The sequence below is a fragment of the Gossypium hirsutum genome, chromosome A11 (assembly GCF_007990345.1).
Source record: "Gossypium hirsutum isolate 1008001.06 chromosome A11, Gossypium_hirsutum_v2.1, whole genome shotgun sequence".
Classification (NCBI taxonomy): Eukaryota; Viridiplantae; Streptophyta; class Magnoliopsida; order Malvales; family Malvaceae; genus Gossypium; species Gossypium hirsutum.
The window spans coordinates 7883707-7897235 of NC_053434.1; the positions used below are offsets into that span (position 1 = coordinate 7883707).

Below are 13529 nucleotides of genomic sequence, written 5' to 3' on the forward strand. Positions count from 1 at the left end.
TCCTAGTATATTAACAACTTGTCTTTTAAATCATATTATAATTAGTATAGCTCACCCATTTTCGCATTAGGTTATAATATTTTTGTACCCAATTTATCAGTACTGTATTAGTAGGCGTATTGTTTCTATCTTGGTATTGTCATGTAATAATATTGGCATATTTCGGTGTACTATTGAGTTTATCAAAATTTTTAAATATTTTTATGCATATACATATTAATAGTCTAATTTTTAATCTTTTTTTAATAAATTATATATATTTTTCTCACAAACACATATATGTCTAAGTTTTAATTTTTTCATAAATTATAAGTTGTTTTGGCAATTATATATTATATACACATGCAAATATATATGTATTATATGTAAATATAAGTTTTAAAATTATTAATTAGGTTGAATAATTCAATTTAATAATTTTTAATTTTAAATATAATTGTGGAAATATTAAAATGGTTAAGATAAAAAAATTTAAAATTAGTTTAAAATGTCAAAATTTTATACTAATCAGTATGGGTAGGAATGCACCGGTACAAATCGATATTTGTTCGAAATGAGCCGAAATATATCAAAATGGTTGAAACGCTCCAAAAATTTGACCAAAACAGAACATAGATTACTAGTATCGATTCAAGACCTGAACAGTACATACCAATACGGTACAGACTACCATGATCTATAATATAATTTGACATAATTATAATATCATGAGTTAGTCCAAGTAGTTTACACATTTAATTATTTCAATTAAAATGTTGAGGTTGAATTATTTCTTAAAAATACACATTTCAATTTATTATGCTGAAATAGCTTCTTCTTCTTTTGTTACGAAGGTGCTTTTAAAAAATATTCACATTAGCATTTTAACCGGAACAATAAACATTAAATTATTTGAAAGTTTATATTTTTATCATTCAACTTTAAAATTTTATAAAACGACCACCGGAATATTTGAAAGTTTTCTTTATGCCATTGGGTTGTTAAAATTATTGTTATATGACTTTTTTGTTTGCACCACCTGTATCAATCAAAAGCTCTCATTCCCTATCTCTTCTACAATTCAGATTTTGTTTTCATAAAACATGTAGCACCCCAAACCCGGCCCAGACGTTATGACCGGATCCAACATGCCACATCGAAGCGTTCAAAACATTTCATATTGTTGATCCAGAAAAACTTACTTAGTGTTTTAAAAGATAATTTTATTATAGGTTAAAGTGAATGGAAACTGTGCACCAGGCAGGAAACCGAAAAAGAGGTGGTGAGTCCATCGGACTGCTTAAGTACCAAGCTCCCTTCGGATCCAATCCTAGACATGCATACTGCCATTGCCACACCTTAACGTCATGGATATTTCTAGGAAACCGATTTGATTAAGTCATTTTTAGGAAAAAGTGATTAAATTTGGAAAATACTTTCATTGCGGAAGCTTTGCTTGTTGTCGTGTTATTTTGAAATCAATTGTTGTTTTTGAAAACACGCCCTAAAGCTATCCAATTTCAACAGTTAAAATAAGTAATACCTATCTTAGTAATACATATTAAAACCATCAAAAATAATTAAGCGGCCTTATTACATTTAAAAACCCAAAACTTCAAACGTAAATAAAAGGATGTCCAGTTCACCAGAAGAAAATCAAACTTTCAGAACGGGTGGCCACTCCGAATTCCGTCACAGCTCCAAGCCCACTATGGTTGGGGATTTCCTGCGTGGATGAAAATAAAAGGGGTGTGTTTGGGGAAACTCAATGTGTAAGGAAAACCCATTCAAAGCCCAAGTCAGCTCAAGCCTATTGGGCCTAAGCCCATTCAGGTAACAGTGGTACTGGACCAGAGCCCTTTTCAGATTACAATAAACTGGGCCTTAGCCCCTTATTCAGATAACAGTATGGCCCATAGGCCCCTTTCAAAATACATGCAACATCAATAAATATATGCAAGCCCATTTGGGGAGACTACTCAACCCACCAACCACTACACTCCACCCGTACCAGCCATACACTCCATGTGGGGAATAGCTCAACCCACCCAGCCCAACACTCCACAGTTGCAGCCTTGCTGCTCAGTTAAGAGTAAATTGAGGCAAAGCCTCCAGTACGTGGACAAGCCACTTTCAGTACTTCCTCCGTCAATATCCTAATCCCATGCATCAGATAATAACAACATGGCATGCAGTAAATAACAACAGTCAAACATGCATTTAGGTCAATTTAACCCTAGGGGTATTTCAGTAATTTTGCACCTAGGGGTATAACAGTAATTTTCCATGCATAGGGGTATTATAGTAATTTAGCTGTTTTTAGGGTTTTTCATGCATATTCCTACTTTTCACGTACTAACAGAATCACGTACCGAGGGTTCTTACCGAATTGGGCCCGTTGGCCCATTATTCCAATTTTGGCCCATTAAGCCCAAAAATATCGAGGGCACAGAAATCATGCACTTTGCAGTCCAAATTTTGCAGCTTACCAAAAACATTAATCGATTTACCTCACGAGTATTCGCACACTCGCAAATCTACAAAATACCGGTTTTCGGCATTTCGGCTTTTCGACTTTTGCCGATCCAGACTAAGAAAGAGGGTGTTAGTTACACACTTGTTTGCGACGATATGCTGACGAGATCCACACACGAACCGCCTACAATTGGATTACTAACACGTTAATCTAACTATTCAAATATGAACTACGTATTAACCCCTTACAATATTCGGCCAACCACACCTACAGATCATAGTAAGCTTATAAGAAAACAATAAGCAACTCATTAACAAATTTTTGTCAATGTTTACCACATAATCATAATTTCACTGCAAGCTGTCTTCTTGAGCAACAGTCACTAAATTATTTATAACTGGAGCTACGAAACTCCAAATCAAGTGCCGTTAATTTTCTTTGAAAATAGACTCATGTATCTTCTATCCATAAAATTTTCAGAATTTTTGGTATGGCCAATCAATACCAGATTTTTCTTAAAGTTTTCCATGTTTCACTGTTTGACTAATCCGACCACTCTGCATTACGAATCAAATTTCTTATTGTACAGAATTCAAAATATGTTCTCGTTTATTCCATTTGAAACTAGACTCATTAAGATTTAATTACATAATTTATTCAGCTTCTAACTCATCTCCCACAATTTATGGTGATTTTCCAAAGTCACATTACTGCTGCTGTCCCAAGCAGATTTATTACCAAATCACTCTTTCACACATAACTTGCATGCATGTTTTTTTAAACATGTATATCACCAATCAATCATCACATATCTATGATTTTACTTAAGTATAATCTCCATTTCATCATTTTAAAACACAACATATTAGCCGATTTTTCGCCTTAGCATCTAAGCACATGCATGCTCATTTGTTTGGCTCAACTTCACATATCTTCCATTTTTCATCAAAAGAACATGAAACAACAATCATTTCCTTCATTTTAATTCATGACCAAATCACAACACAACCAAAAACCAAAATATGCTTCAAGAGTTAAGGTAGAATCAAGAAGAACTCATGAACATCAAGATAGAAGCAAACTACCATGAACTTACCTTCAATTTTCTTCCCCAAGTGACCGAACATTCAAGAGCTTTCTCCTCTCCTTTCTCTTCTCTAACTTTAGGCTATGATGAACAAAGATGGACAAACTTTGTTCTTTTCACCCCTTTTTCTTTTAATAAAATTTCATATTTCATCTATTTAATTCTTTAACACAAAAGACATGAAATTCCAATCATGGAACATTTACCTAACCCATTATCATGAAACATTTACCTAACCCATTATCAATTTGTATCAATTTGTACCATAAATTATGGATATCAAGTGCACATTTTGTCTACAACAACATGATGGCTGGCCACTTCATGTAAAATGGGAGGTTTGTCATGCAAATCCTCCTATTTTGCACTCCTATTTATTTGGCCACTTCAATTTAGCCTATAGCATTTTCAAACATTTTCACATAGGTCCTATTTCATAATTTCACTCACAAATGACAAAATTAAAGCATGAAATTTTACCAACATTCACAGAATTCCCAAAAATTGGGGCGTTACAAAACAACTTTGAACAACAACTATCTGTAAACAAAAATCTAAACAACTTTCTTCCCTAATCTTCGACACTAACCGTCATATCAATTTGGATCTAAAGTATGTTCTTCTACTTGTCGATGGTTATTAATCCATTATATCGGTCGTCGAATCATCACTTGAAGCTTATTAGTTTGTCTTTAAAAAAACTTAATAATCCAATGACTTAAATAATTTTTTTTGAATAGTTCAGTAACTTAAATGAAAAAATTTAAATAATTTAATGATATTTTATAAAATTTTAAAATTAAATGATCAAAATATAAATTTATTAGTAATTTAATTACCTTCAATATTGTTTATCCTTAACTTTTGGAAAGAAAACTACAATGAAATAATAATTTAGATACATAAGCGGAAACGCAGTCGTTGAAAAACGTGGTGGATGGCATTCTGGCGTTTTATTATAGCTCCATAAAAATGCTAAAACTAGCAGCCAGGAAGCGAGCGAGTGAACGAGACAGCGACATAATAAGGAATTAAGGATGGCATCAATAGCATCTCCAAGCATATACTCCTATTGCACCAGCCAAGACCACAGCAAGAGAATCTCCACGGTTCCACACATCGCCCTTTGTCAGCCCCAGCAACCCCACCGCCAAATTCCTCGAAGGTAAGGACTGCTCTCTCGGTATAATTCGTGTTAGAATTCAAAACCAAGAACTCAAGTTGTAGTTTGCTGTAATCTTGAAGAGAGATAATATTGAGAAGCAGCGAATTAGCTATTATTGGGGCCATCTTCAGTTACAGGTTCTTGTTTTTATACCCTATCAGCATTTCTAAAACCTTTGAATTTGGGTTCTTAAAATGGCTAACAAATTAGTGAATAGTGATACAGTGGCAAGCGGCCAGATTATCTGGGAGTTCAGAAAAATACGCCAGCTCTGGCTCTTTGCCCTTCTACCAAGAACGGTATTTCAACATCTGAGAACGTCAGCGATATCACCCACTACACTCCTCCTTGGTAAAGCTCTCTCCATTGCCCCCCCTTATTTTGGTCGATTAACCGTAAACGCATGAAAAATGTGAGTAGATTTTTTTTTTGATATACATTGATTTTTGTTATCTGAACAGGAACTATAATGGTGGGCGTACTAGGAAAAAGCCTGTGAGTCGAGAATGGCAATGGAAGAACTTCTCCAATGGGTAAATTTTCAACTGATTATAAAAATATATACATATATATACTCTGTATTTTAGTGACTTAGTCTATGGCTACCGCATATTGTAGATAAAATCAACAAAACCAGACAAATATACTCCCAAAATTGTGGAGAAGAAAGACGATTATGTGCTGGTACGAAAGTCCCATAATAGGGGTAAAATTCAACGTCTTTTTCTTCTTCTTCTTCAATACCAAACATAACGCACACGAGACGACTTGCAAAATGGATTTTAACTGAAGATTCATGTATTTGTTGTTAACCAGATTGTGGATGATGTGGAGTTCTGGTTTCCACCGGGGAAGAAATCAATGGTGGAGTATCGATCAGCATCAGGGATTGGAAACTTTGATTTTGATGTCAACAGAAAAAGAATCAAGTGAAAGTTGTTAATCTCTTAAATCTTTTACCAAGTTTTTAGTCGTCAAACAAACTAAATGCTACCATTGTTTTCCTTACAGGCATTGCGAATGGAGTTGGAAAAGAAAGGATGGGCTTCTGAAGCATCATTTTGAAGGATAACTAATCAGAAGAAACCAACATCGTACTGTTTGATTTATGTTTCACAGATACCGTATTCCCAGCATCCTCAATTCTTAAAATTATATATTTCACCCATACTTTTTTGGGGTCAATTGCACTAGATATCCCATGTAACACTCTCTACCCATATTCATTGTCGGAATAGGGTACAAGGTATTATCGGAGTTTACGAATTAATTTTTTTTAACTCAATATAATTCCTTTATAGATATCGAACATTCGCTGTAATTTTAAACTTAGACCAATCTATATCAATCAATCCAATTCAACATATTTTCAAGATAGATTCGTGCATATTTATAAGATAATCTCATCACATACCAAAACTAAGATTTGTTAGCCATACTAATGGATGACCTTACAATTATTTCACATTAACATTTACTTTATTAACTTATACATACCATTGATTTCCAAAATAAAGTTTCTTTATATACCGAAATCTTGAGGTTGATAGTGTGATGTGTCTCCGACAGAATCCGACCTCTAAGCTCTTAACACTATAAAAACAGGGGAAAAGGAAAAAGGATAAGCACATTGTGCTTAGTAAGCTCATGTAACAAGAATTATACTTACCTAATATTTTCAATACAATGCAATAAACATTCAAATACCATTCAATGCATTATTACCCTAACATGCACAAACTCAACATTCAAGTAAGTACAATAATTTTCATGTATCAATAATATATACCATGATTGATGAGCTCATCAATACCATGATTTCCATTCCTTTGTTATTTTTCCATATTTATCCCGTTGCATTTCTCGGAATTTCGATGGATTTTCACAGGTACACTTTTAGTGTAAAATTTTGGGTCTATCAATTCATATTAATGTACGTACATTTCCATTTTAAAGAGCACACTCCCGCGAACCTCATTCTTACAGCGGGATTACCAGTCGAAGCTAAATCCCCTATAATATAAACTTATAAAGTATTGTTGGGATTACAAGTCTAGGCTAAATCCCCTACAACGATAATTACTCTAATGAGCTTGGATCTGTATTACCAGTCTAGTCTAAATTCAGACCCTAATTTGGATTATCCGTCCGGGATAAATCCATTTTCCACATATTCTTCGGGAGGACTATATCAAGATAGGATCACCCGTCCGGGCTAGATCCTTTTTACCGTCAATTTCTTTTCAAAGATCCATCAAATTTTCCTTTCATTCAACCGGGATTTATTCCCCTTTTATCAAATATATCAATGTTTCATCAATTTTTATATAATGAACATTCAAATCATATTCACATCAATAACATATATTTCAAGCATTTAAGAATATAATTCAAGTTACACGAACTTACCTCGATACTTGTTCGTATACAAAAATTTACTAATCCCAATCTTTTTCTTTTCCTCAATCTAGTTTCGTATTTGAATTTTCTGAATTTGGTGCAAAAATTATGAAAGACCAGTTTGAATAAACCTTTAGGACATTTTTGGCTGATGATAATGAAGAAAATATGAAGAGAATTCTAGATATTCCAAATTGGTCCCATTTTTATTTTAGTAAATTTTGTTATTTTTCCCATTTTGCCCTTATTTCACCAATTCTCCTGATTTTTCTCAACTTATGCAGCCCAAAATATCTCCTTTTGGGCTTATTTGCAATTTATGTCCCTCCTCATTTAACAATTGAGCTATTTAATCCTTTTAGTAACTTTTACATCATTTTCAATTTAGTCCTTTTTACTTAATTAACTACTCAAACGTAAAAATTTTCTAACGAAATTTTAATACCATATTACTAACATTTTATAAATATTTATAAAAATATTTTTGACTTATTTTTACGATATTGAGGTCTCGATACCTTGTTTTTACCCAATTTCTTCAATAATTTCTTTTTCTAACTAACCACTAAATTGGTAAAATTTTTCTATCGATATTTTCATACGATTTTCCTATCATATCAATATTTATGCAAAAATATTAAAGTAAATTTCTCTTTAAATCGAATTTGTGGTTACGAAACCACTGTTCTGATAACCTTGAATTTAGGCCATTACATCCCAAATTACGGCAAAAAGTTTTAAGTTGACATGTTTTGAATTCATCAGGTCAAATTTTAAACATATATACCCTAAATAACTTAGATCGGACTTGAAAAAGAAAAACAATACAATGGGCAACAATGTGTTTAAAATTTGATTAACTTGTTTTAAACATGCTTCTTGTTTGATTCGAGCTAATATTCAACATTCAAGTTGACGGAAATACTAATAGAAGTATTTGATCGATTTTAATACTTTGAAAACTTAATTATAACAATTTAAAGTAAAAGAGTGAATTTAAATTTAGATAATAATTTGAGGATGTTTGATGTAATTAAGTAATTAACATTAATTTTTTGATCTGGACTATAATACTAAAGTGGGCTTAGAGGTGCTCATGGGTCGTGTCGAAACCATTTTTAATTTGAAAACAAAATGGGGATTGGCTATAAAAACGAAAATGTGGAGCCGCCACCAATCTTTTTTGTTTAGGTGTGATTGGATCACCTAAGAGTTCGGTTATTTTAATAAAATATTTCTTTTTACTAAAACAACGATTTTGGCCTACGTAAATATGAGAAAATGGGTTCGGGATTCGGTTGCGTATGAGGAAGGATTAGCACCCTCATTACGCCCAAAATTGGTACCAAATCGATTAAATATTGTCCTTATATCTAAAAAAATGTTTTTTGAAATGTGGTTCCTTTTATAAACATTTGAATAGCCCAAGTTGGTCGTCAAAATTCTCTTGTTTCAAAGGAATACAGCATCACATCCAGCACGATAGGACACGATCCTTTATACCCTCGAAAACACTATAAATTTCGACTCCCAAAAGTTTATATGTTGAAAACCGCAAAAGGATGCCCAATTATTTAGTCCAACGAAAAAAATCGAAACCTAACACAGTAGGGCACGATTCCTCGAATTTCTAGACATTGGACATTGCCTTATTTTAGAATTTAGAGAACATGAGTGAAATTCTAAACGAATATTCGATTATTTTGAACAAACAGGAAATCGCAACCTAGCACGATAGGGCACGATTGCCCGAATTGCCAAACATCGAGTATTACCTTCGTTTTGAAGAGTCTTTAAAGACATGAGTGAAATTCCAAAGGAATATTCGATTGTTTTGAACAAACGGGAAATCGCAACCCAGCACGATAGGGCACGATTCCCGAATTGCCAAACATCGAGTATTGCCTTCGTTTTAAAGAATTTTTAAATGAATAATTATAAAAATAACTTAAAACGCGTTAATGCGACTTGAAATAAAACGAAATTAATCTTAAAAATTTGGGCCTTATAAAACCAAATTTCATAAACCAAGTGGACAACAATGATATGGGATAAGATGCTCACATATGAGATACAATCAATTAACAAACTAATAATTAAGTATAACTAACCTAAAAAAATATAACCCAATTACGATCATGCATGAGAAATAATTGATATAATAATACAATGACGAAAATAATAATATAACAATTCAACACAACCAAAACAACACACACAATAATATGCCACAATAATATACATAGCATGATATAAAATAACCAATGCAAGATGTAAAAAAGAAAAAGAAAAAGTAGCAATTAGAAGCCAATGTGGTACAAAACAACTTTAAAATAATAACGAATGAACGAACACATAATACACGTAATACATGAATTGATGAATTTAAAATAACCTATAAAAACAAACTAGAGATATATACATAATTATTAAAATACATGTTATAAAATAAATATTTTAAAATCGAATAATGTACAAGGTGTCAAAACATTTTACAAGGTAAATACAACAATGGAGAATTTAATAATATAAATATGAATGGGTAGCCAAGATGCATGATAAAATAGAATTTTAGAAAATATTCTATATACACAATGGATTAAAAGCATACACATATATATATATATATACTCTTAAAAGCAATTACATGTAAAAAAAAAACATAGACATGATAATATGCATAGAATTAAATTAATTTTATTATAAATTATAATAGACTTAAGAACATGCTTATATATATAAGAAAACTATATGTATAAAATGCATAGATTTAGAAATGTGTATAGATTAAACATAGGCATCAATGTATATATATATATACTTACAATAATAATGATTTAAAACATATATTATATAGGATCGTGTAATAAAGTATAAGAATAAATTTAAAAGGAATTATATGTATAAAATAACATGATATTAATAGTATTTCATGAAATAAAATTAACTTTTTTATAAAGTATGTACATATATATATAATAGTGTATATATAAAAAACATAAAAAAAGCATATAAAGTGTGAAAATACGATTACCAAAATTATAGTAAATAAGTAAGTGATACAAATGATACGATTAACACAAATGAACAAACACGAATAAAATAAAAATAACATGAAATGAATCTAAAAAGAAAACTTAATTGAAATCACATTAAAATAAATAGGATAATTTACAAATAAATAAAACTATAAAACAGACTTAAGGATTAAAGCTTGATACGCACAAATATCCGAGGACTAAAGAGGAAATTGTCCCCAAATTCTAAAGCGCAGCGTTTAACTGTTGGTTAAATTAAAACTATGTTCAAATCTTAGGAACAAATTAAAAAAACGAAAAAGAGTAAAGGGATTCAATCGAATAATAGCGCGAACAGAAAGGACCTAGCGTGCAATTATCCCTCCCCGCCAAAGATACGCAGATCCTATGGCAAAGATTCGGAGCGGGTCGGGTTAATCAATACGACGTCGTTTTGAGCCTGAATAGTCCTTTATAAAGGCCCAAAATCAAGCCATTCGGCCGACCCTAGCCTCATTCCCTCTTTACCAGCAAACCCTAGCCCCCTTTTAACCCCATCATTGATCCACCACCAAGAACGGCTACCGCTGGTTTTGGGGCTCCGACGAATCGATTTTCAGCCTGAAAATCCCTTCTTGACTTCAATTTGAACAAAGCAAAAGAGGATCAGCGGCCTATTCACAAGGTAAGATCGCTATTTTATTTCGTTATACTAAAAAAACAAAACGAAAAGAAAAAAAAATGAAACAGATTCGAAGAACAAAAATATAAGGTGCTTGAAATCATCTTTCAATAATTTTTTATTGCTCTTCTATTCTCTATGCATATGTGTGTAAAAAAAATACAATCGATTCCCCCTGGCTTTATAGCCGAATGTTCAAAATAAAAAAAATACAATTTTTCTTTATTTGCTTTCGTATTGGCTATTGTTGCTGCTATTGTTTGTCTGTTTCTTTGCAGGTACGGAGGCCCGTTGGCGCGGTGGTACGTGGCGCTTGACGTGGGGCGTGACTGGTGGAGCGCTGGAGGGTACGGAGCCAGGCTTTGGGCGCATGGAGGCCGTACATAGGGCGTTGGCTGCGGCGCACCTAAGAAACCTAGGGTTTCTGAAATTGTTTTAACCTTTGGGCCTCTGTGCCGTGTAATCTTAGGCTAGGATATTAATTTGGGTATTGGGTTAGTGATTGGGTCAAAGTCTGTAAATGGACATTTAATGGACTATTAAGATTTAGATTTTTTGTTTACTTATTTGGGCTTTAATGTAGACCCGGACAAATTGGCCCGTTTACAGGTCGGATTGAGTTGGACTTAAGTATAATGTTAATATACTTTATGCTTGCCTAAGGCCGGGTCGGTCTAAAATATGGGCTTAAAAATTTGCCCAAACCCGCCCATATTTGCAAAAGACTAACCCAAATCATTTTAGGTATGCTCATATTATTTTTAAGATTTTAAAAAATATATTTATATTATTTTATTTTATTGAATTTTTTTATATAGTCATCTTAATATTATTTTAATATTTACATTAGAGTAGTAATATATATTTAGTATAGGCTTATTTTTTTAATGTGTTCTAAATTACATAATAGATAAAAATAACATAATATAAAGTATTACAAACTTAAAATCGGGTCGAGCTCAGGCTTTAAATGTTCAAGCTCATATTTTAAATAAATCTATTTTTTGGGTCTAATATTTTTATTCAAATATTTCTAGATTTTGAACGAGCCTTCATGCCTGAGTAGGTAACCTGATCCATAACCAAGTGTAAGTGGGCCTTAAACAAAATTTGGGCTTGGATGAAGGTTTCTAAAATCATAATGGCTTTTATGTAATTTGAGATAGATATGAAGAATATATAAGCAGTTAGAATAAGAAAAGTGGAAGAGAAAATGTTTTTTATTAGCTCTTAATTCTCAACCAATGCCAACATCCCGGTTTGGCGGCATGGAAATTGATTCCGAAATTAAATTTAAAAAATATATAAAAACAAGGTGAAAAGACAGAGGTTGAGATTTTGATAGGAGGGAAGATGGCCATCGCAAGTCTCTTGGGATGGCTCGTGACCTTCTTCTTCCTCATATCTCTTCTCGCCATTATTTGTTATCAGGTCATTTTCTTTCTTTTTAATATAATTTTAATTTTGTTAACAATCGTTTGATAATGGCAAATTTTGCAGCTTATGTGCTTTATTGATTTGGAAATTGATTACATAAATCATTATGATCGGCGGTACGGATAAACAAGGTTGTGATGCCGGAGTTCATAATCCAAGCCGTTTTCTGTTTGGTCTGTTTAATTACGGGATATTTTTTTTTCCCGTCTCTCCCATATTCATACTATAATTTCATATTGTAAGTTTCTAAAATCCTTCAAAAATTATCCTCAACTATTTTTATTTCTTTTTTAAAAAAAAAAAAAGGGTTTTTGGAATTGAATGAACAGGTATAGAAGGAGAAAACATTTGGTTGATGTAACAGAGATATTTAATCAGCTCAAGTGGGAAAAGAAACAACGACTAATCAAACTTGGCTATCTTATTATCCTTTTAATTGTTTTTATATTTTGGTAATTATGATCTCACCAAATTACAAATATTATATATTTTTTAATTACTCATAAAATTGGTTTAAATATGTTTCAGGTTGATTTGGACAGTAGGAAAAGATGATGATTATTAAACAGGCTTTGGATCAAATATTCTTCCAACCTTTGTTTTTCCAATTTACCGTAATATTTTTTTATTCACAATTTGTACAATGTATGAGCATTGGGTTATTATAATACAATGAGATTTTTATTTTTTTATTTTTTCAACAACTTTGTGATTAATATATGAATGCAACAACCATACTTTACCTAAATTATGTAAAAACTAATTTATCATTGACATTAAAATTACTGTGAAAAAGTATTTTTAATAAGTTTAAGAATGTTTGTCGTCACTGTTAAAGATTTTTTTAGGTAACTTCATTGGAAAAATCACTTTTTTTTTTGAACTTTTTTGTTTCACACTTGTGAACTTATTCAATATAAATTTCATAAACTTTATTATATAATACCATAATGATAGGGGGTGAAGATTGTAAAGCCTCGACTTTTAGCTCTTATATATATACACACATCTAACATATCATTTATCAATCAACATAACATCATATAAATACCAAACAACATAGGCGCGCTCATCACAAGATAAACTTTTATTTCATTTCATACATCATCACATCCATATCATGAACTCTTTTCATACCTTTCCAAGTTTCAACTCATCATAAACACATTCTTACTTAGACACATTAGTGTCACTTTCAACACTTTCTGAAATAACTCGCTTAAAAAGTATTTCTGTCTATAAGTAAAATAAAAATTTGATCGGATTATACGCATCACTCTATCACA

General features: G+C 31.8%; 1 long non-coding RNA gene and 1 pseudogene across 2 annotated transcripts; both read left to right on the forward strand.

Moving 5' to 3' along the window:
• Window positions 1–4464: 4464 nt before the first annotated feature.
• LOC107941749 (uncharacterized) lies at window positions 4465–5872 on the forward strand (annotated as a pseudogene).
• A 4734-nt stretch (window positions 5873–10606) lies between these two features.
• LOC107923786 (uncharacterized) lies at window positions 10607–12935 on the forward strand. 2 transcript variants are annotated; one of them, XR_001691639.2, is made up of 5 exons: window positions 10607–10809; window positions 11085–12237; window positions 12307–12481; window positions 12573–12695; window positions 12772–12935. It is a non-coding gene; the product is annotated as an uncharacterized lncRNA (long non-coding RNA). The 2 variants fall into 2 exon arrangements; XR_001691638.2 differs by lacking the exon at window positions 12573–12695.
• The last annotated feature ends 594 nt before the right edge of the window (window positions 12936–13529 follow it).